Here is a 7,751-nt window from a genome sequence, read left to right on the forward strand (position 1 = left end):
ATTAATGGCAGATTAATCAAACTGAATGTGATTGCCCAGACGAGAATACCCCTTTAATGCACTCTAAAGTTATAAACGAAAAGGCAGTACAAAATGATTTTTAACATATCATTCATTTATAACATTCTATGGAACAAGATACCAGATCAGCCCAAAATACACACGATTACATGTTCAAAATATCTACAGTAGAGTAGTCCAAACCCTTTAAATCAATGACCATGAACTATCTTTGTTGTAATATATTAAAAGGGTGCTTTAATAACAAATTACACCTATGCTCTCGGTGGGAAACAGAGCATGTATTAACCAAAGGGAAAAAATGTTGCCTAATTATCCACTTCATGTACCACAATTAAAGCTACAAACATCAAATTGAAGAAGGCAGTTCTTAAAATCCCAACCCAAATTAAATGTGTTCCACTTCACGAATACTACTTCTCCCCATTGTTCATTAATTAGATTTGCCTAATTGACCACCAAGCAACTATCAGTGAAATGTAGAATAGTATTCCTGTTATGTCGCTCTTCTACTGTCAGGTGAACAGTCTGTGCCATTTCATTTAATTGATGTAAATGTGGAATTATTTGTTCTAGGAGAACCTCATGATGCCAAGTATTGCCATAAACAGTCAGCAGGAAAACCTTTATTCTTGAGAATACTCTAAAGTTTCTTTCATAGTTTATGAGTTGTAAAGTTAAAAAAAACTTGGGAAACTACAGTATTTTTTGGACTATAAGGCGCCAACAGATTATGAGGGGCACTATCAATAAATGCCTGCTAAAACGTCTAGGCTCATACATAAGGCCCACCGGATTATAAGGTGCACTTGATTGTAAGGATGAATGACCAGCAGGTGGCAGACCTGTGCACAGTTCAAGGCAGCTGTTGTCTGTAAGTACGGTTCATATATAAGGCGCACTGGATTATAAGGCACACCTTTGATTTCTGAGAAAATCAAAGGATTTTTTGTACGCCTTATAGTCCGAAAAATACGGTACAGTTTTTGTGCTGACAATTTCACTACAGACACTAATACGTTTATAACAAAGCAAACTGGAAGTTTATATTCGTTCGCCTCTTGAGGTTGTCACAGTCAGGAATTGAAATGGATACATTTAAGTAAAAGTACTTTTAAAAATGTGTCCGATTTTTTTCTTGTAGCTGCAATAGCTGAAAACTAACATTTTTTTCCCAATTTAAATTTAATACCCAATCCCCTAAGCTTCAAACATGGTCTTAAAACCCATCGCTTTAGGCATGTCTATCACACTCAGTAACTGCATGAAATTTTAACTCTCTCTTTACTAACCCATCCTGTGTCCTCCTTCCATCTGGCAAACACCAGATACCAATCTACAGGCTTCTCTGCAGTCCCATTGACCTTCGGCTGATGGCTGGTTTGAAGCAGCAGTATTTTTATTTATTAAAATATTTTTTTTCCATTCCCTTATAAAAAAAAATGGCTGGACCATTTTACAAGCTCTTATATCTCATATGTCCCCCTATCATCCTCATAGTCTGTAAGCTTTTGCCAATAGGACTTTCACTCCTATTGTTTCATTATTATTCTGTAATGTCTTAATTTATTTCTATATGTTACCCATCATTTTTAAAGCACTACAGCATATGATAGCGCTTTATAAAGATTATTAGTATCACCTTTTTTCAGCAGTTTCTCTTCTAAAGCAGTGTTTTCTGTCTGTCTCTGTCCCTCTCCTTTAAGCCCTGTATTCTGGTTGCCAAGAAGAAACTAGAATGAAAGAGGAGATGCAGGCTACGGTCTTCAAGGTCCACAAAATGTACCGCAGTAACACTGAGGAGAGGATGCAGCCTGAGATTCTGGCTGGGCAGTTAGTGCATGAGAGAAGAGCACAGCATTGTGGGAAGTGAGGGAAGCTGCTCTTCCCTTAGTTGATGTTGCAACCAGCTGAAGCTAAAGTTGATTTTACAAAAATGGCTGATTTGAGGGTTAAGTGTAAGCATTAAACTTAAGTCTTTCAAGTAAATATGAAGATATTCTCCTATAGTAAAGAACCTAGGAATAATTTTAGACCATATGCTCAATCAAAGCAAACAATGTCAATGAACTGCTCCAAAAGCCAGTAAGAAGGATGTCATTTCACCACTTTACAAAGCATTGTTGCATCCTTATCTAGCGTATCAACCCAAAAACCTCAAAAACAAGGGAAACCCAAAAATTGATCAAAAGTATATTTTATTAAATCACCAAAAAACATATACTAAAACACACAGAATGAACAGGGCTACATTCATCCAGTATACACCATGACCTATTTGTAGCCCTGTTCATTCTGTGTGTTTTCCTTATTTCAGTGTATGTTTTTACTTTTTTGGTGATTTAATAAAATTTATTTTTTTTATAGATTTTTGGGTTTCCCTTAATTTTCGGTTTATTGTGTAACGTGGGAACTTGATTTATTTTTGGCTGAGGTATTGTTTCTCTGTTTCTCAGCATTTATATAGGTGCTTTTCTCATATATGACTTAGACAATTATGATGAAGAGCCCAAAACCTTAAAAGAAGCAGCAGAGTGAGGAATTACCACAGTCATGGTGCCTGGATCTATGACTAAGGACTTTTTCACATGGCATTGGTGCTCAGCTTACATTTCGTTTTGTCTCCATTGTATCTCCATTTTTTTCCTTTGTGTCTCCATGATGAACCCATTTGGTCTCCGTGTTCACAAAAAAAGGTTTATCATTGCTTTGAAAACATCACACCTGTTTTTTTAGCCTCTGCAGTGAAAAAAACATCTGTTTCATCTGTTTTTGTTTGAGGACCCATAAACTTCTATTTCGTTCCTGGATCCACATCAATGGAAGGACACGTTTCATAATCCATTCCAATGACAATGGATCAGTGAAAATACGAGCCAATGTGAAAATATCCATAGAAATGGCTTTGTGAGGCATCCGTGGAAATCACTGAGCCACGAATGTGAAAAACAACGCCAATGTGAAAGAGCCGTAAGTGTCCCTGGTTTATCCATGCTTGATTTTGATGGTAGTTTTCCTCTATAAAAATCCCTCCTCTCTCAGACTCTGAGTAATAATAATTGGCTCCAATTAGGGATGAGCGAGTATACTCGTCTGAGTATACTGCTCAGTCGAGTATTAGCATACTCGGACCAGCTCGTTACTCGGACGAGTATCTCGCCGGCTCGAGTTCGAGCATTAAATTAATAAAAGACAGTGAAGTACAGTGTTTACACTGTTCTTCAACACATTACACATGTTTACAGTTGTTTTGTTTGTAAGAACACATTGAAATCACACTATTCTTCACTTTGCAGGTGTTCGCATGTGTCTTCCGCTAAGCTCGGAGATGTGCATGAACATCTGGAATGCGAAGAATAGCGTTCTTTCAATGTGTTCTGCACTTAAATGGTCCTGTGTTCACTGTTTTCACTGTTTTTATTCTATTCTTCACTTTGCAGATGTGCAAGCGTGTCTCCGAACTTATCGGAAGACATGCGCGCACATCTGCAAAGTGAAGAATAGTGTTTTTTCAATGTATTCTTGCAAGTAAAACATCTGGAAACATGTGTAATGTGTTCTGTAACACTGTTCTTTTAATGTGTTCAGTGAAAAAATGCTCGGGTCTCCCATTGACTTTAATGCGGTTCGTTATTCAAGACGAGCACTCGAGCATCGGGAAAAGTTTGTACCAAATAACGAGCACCCGAGCATTTTAGTGCTCGCTCATCTCTAGCTCCAATGCATTTCTCAAAATAATAATGGACAGCATCATTTATGCAACGTTGAAACAATCTTTCTGATTTGCAGGACTAATGTGTTGATTTCTTGCAGAAGGCTAAAGCCAAATGTGAAGCAACTAAAGGTTATGCAGCTATTTTACCAGTGAGAAACACCGGGACCATCTATTCATTTGAATATTAATTACCTGCAATTAACGTGTCCTTCCTAATGGCTTGAAAAGAAGCAAATTACTCAAAGAAAGACTAATTAAGATGATGTAATTTTGTCTACAGAGAATAATTCATTCACTGTCAGATGGATCATCTAATTAAAGTATCCCATTAATTAATGTCTCGTGAAATTGACTGATAAAATGCCTCAATGAATGCCAGCTCAAATCCTGGGCAACTTAATGATATTCCCCTTTCTTCCCACTCATCAATACATCAACAAAGAGACGATCATACATTAATTTGGACATGAAAGTGCAGGGTTTACAAGGAGAAAATGGTAAAAAAGGGGCATATTTAGTACTTAAAGGAGTGTTCCTGTCCAAGAAGCTAAATCTTATTGTGTGTATTATGAAAAGTCATACAATTTCGAATATAGTTCCTGTATCGATTCCTCAATTAAACACTTTTTTTTTAGATCAATTGTTTGTAGAGACCACATGATGGAAGAATGTGATGTGAATGGGCTGTGGGCTGTGAGTATGCAACCCCCCCCCCCCAAAAAAAATCTAATTGATCACCTATACTAAGGTGACTCAGGGGATCTAATTGATCACCTATGCTTAAATACCCAAATAACCCCATTATTTACACCTTACAAGATTTTTTGCACGAGAAGCCATATATATTTCAATTTAGAATCTTCATCCAAATGCAAGGACCATGTTGGTTTCCTAGTAAGCCAAAAAATATGGTGCACAGAATGTATGGCAGCTTTTGGTGAAATTCAGTTCATTAAAAGGGTTATCCAGTTTCAGCAAATATTTAATATTTGGGCTTTTTTTGAGGTTTTCTTTAGGCCAATATGGATTTTTGAGATCCTCTGGAAAGTGGGCTCTTTTTCACTAAAGACAGGTTGCAGAAGCTTATTACACCTGCAGTGCAAATCTGCCTTTTCTAAGCATTTCCAGTACAATATAATTGTGTTTTATAACCTACTCTTGCACCATGACAAATCCTGGGGCTGGACTTTGGTTTGGATGTATTTCAAAAAACATGTGACTTGTCTGTGTTACTTACTCCTCAGATCTTAGCCCCCACCTTTGTGCTCCTGTACAGATCCACCTCCTGCTCCTTCTCAGAGCTCATAGCCTGGTCAGCCTGACATCAGTGGGGGAGGGACAAGCTGGACAGGAGCACAAAGATGGAGGCAGCCTTCAGCTCAGACAAGTCACATGTTGTTTTTTGAAATGCATCCAAACCAAAGCCCATCCCCTGTGACTACCCCAGGATTTTGTCTAGATTCAAGTGTAAGTTATAACACACAATTATATTGTAATGCAAATGCCTAGAAAATGCAGAGAAGCATTTTTGCACTGCAGGTGTCATTGGCTTTTACAATCTGTCTTTAGTTAAAATGAGGTCCCTGGTGAGAGGTTCCCTTTAATATTGTTTGTGTAATGAAAAGTTATTTTGACACATAACCATGGTCCACTTTTTTTTTAAAGATCCGGTACATCCTTTTATTTGTACAGAATGTTAAGATCCTTGAAGGGTACAGCATAACACTGATTCTGTGCCCAGTGGCCATAGCAGGTAGGTTAGAGCAGCACTTGGCACAAACCACGCCACTGTTTCCGTGGGCTCCGGTCAGCTTACCTCAGAGGACACAAGTCTTGTTTGGTTTGCCTCCCAGGGTTACCAGGAGTAGAAATCTGTCTCAGCCCTAGCACAGACTCCTTCAATTTTCAGGAAGGCTGTTTGTTCCCTCTGGTTTTGGAGGCCTCTCTTGAAGCCAACAAAGGTTGCTTGGCACCACAATCTGCCGCTAGACATTTTGCCATTTAGTAATTTATTATGGCCGGAAAACTGGCAGAGTTTTTTTTTTTCTTTCAGGCGCCTCTTGCGTCTGAATGTATGAAGTGTCGGTGGCACAATATTGGTGTTTTCCAACAATCTTGATGTGTTCTATTTTTGGGTGCAAAATTTTTATGTCACTTGTGAATTCACCAGTTTTCCGGCACTTCTATTTTTCAAAGACATTTTTTGCCACAATCTAGTTAAAAGCAATCCTAGAGAGTTCTAAACGTTTTAGTCCTTGTGTTCATTAATCAGTTCATTAATCACTTAAGCCACAATCTTACATCCCACTGAAAGAAATAGCAGGGTTCCAGCGCCACCCTGCGCCACAATTAATAAATTTGTGTAATTAATATTCAGATGCCGGCGGGACTGCTATGGAATCTAAGATGGAGGAAAAGTCATAGACCACTTTTTATCTATGGAAAGTAAACAATGCAGCTATCTGTTGATTGACAGCAAGAAGAGATCTAGAAAACTGTGCGGAATTCATACAGAAAGTACTTTTCATTACACAAACAATATCAATTATTTTCTGAAAGTGGACAACCCCTCTTTAGCTTCAAAAATGTTCACGTCTTTGATATGAAAGCATTTTATTAAATAGGAAAAAGTGTTTGAAATTGTTATTCCAGTGCAATGTCATTTGCATTCCTGGATAAAGCTTACAATTGTGCCCAGTGCAAGTGTTAGGTAAAATAATGCAAATTAGGCTCAGGAAATGTGACCCTTCAATCTAACAAATAATGGTGACATTTTTCATGAATGCTTGAGATTTCACACAAAGGGTTTGCTTTTTTTGTCCATTTTAGCTTAATTTAGTCAAACATTTAAAATAGGCTGCAAAAAATATTTTATCAAATTGCTCAATTTACATTACATCATTGTTTTTCTTAAAGGGAACCGGTCACCAACTAAATCCCCAAATGAAATGTACAGTATGCTCTAAAAATTCCTTCCATGTTATGTTTTCCGAATGTCTATAAGATTCCCATTGGATATTCTAAATCCTATGAACACTCTTCAGAAGAGATGAGTCTAATGTATTCAAAATGTTACCCCTTAGACACCACCACTAGCTATTCCGGACAGGTCAACCCCCTAAGATAACAAGCAAGATTGTGTGGACAGTCTACTACCAGTAATCTGGTGGAAGATGTCCTTAACACTCTTCCTAGGCTGTTCCATTCCTGTGGGGCAATGAAGACAAGGAACATGTGCTATGACAGTAAGAGGTCTTATTTCAATGGAAGGAATGTACAGGTGTCCACAACCCGTGAGACGAGTTGAGCCTCTTGCCACAGGCAGCACTAACTGCAGCAAGACGGGGGCAGGATGATCTGGGGGACAATTAACTGTTACAAAACAGAACCAGACACTTTAAAATAGTGTCTCTTCACATCTCATTTCAGCATTTGCATGGAGAACCCACTTACCAAATTAAATAACCAGATATGTGACTGCTGGATGGGGAAGAGTGGGCACTATTCACGTAGCAGAGAGTTTAGGTTCACCTCTGGGAATATAGATACAAGAGTTAATATGTAGGACGGGTTAAAGATGCTGTAGGTCTAGAGCAGGGTTAAATAACATGGCAAGAGGATATTTGCTCATCTTCCATGTTATGGGGGAAATTTTTATAGTTTTATTACTCTGGTATGTTCCCAATTTTTATAACAAAAGGGGTGTTGCTATTGTCCTGTCAGTCACCTGTGACTGATTTAAAAAAAATAATTTTGCTTAGTGTCAAAAGTATCATACAACACTGCCCCTAACAGTTTCATATATGAAAATAGGAAAAATTAGAAACCCATTTAATATTTTGGAAAATGCATTTTGACGGTTTATTCATATGATGATGACACATAAAATATTCCTTAGCTTTAACCGATTTATACCAATCACTTATAGACTATAATTTATGAGAATCCTAAACTATACCCCACAGATGTAACTGAGCTGTGAAAATGATGTACTCAGTAATCTGAATATAGCCGG

At 37.8% G+C, this 7,751-nt stretch overlaps 1 pseudogene; it reads right to left on the reverse strand.

Annotated features, from left to right (window-relative positions):
• Positions 1-5,361: 5,361 nt before the first annotated feature.
• On the reverse strand, positions 5,362-5,729 carry LOC140134145 (large ribosomal subunit protein eL33-like; annotated as a pseudogene).
• Between the last annotated feature and the right edge of the window lie 2,022 nt (positions 5,730-7,751).

Source organism: Engystomops pustulosus, chromosome 5 (assembly GCF_040894005.1).
Source record: "Engystomops pustulosus chromosome 5, aEngPut4.maternal, whole genome shotgun sequence".
Classification (NCBI taxonomy): domain Eukaryota; kingdom Metazoa; phylum Chordata; class Amphibia; order Anura; family Leptodactylidae; genus Engystomops; species Engystomops pustulosus.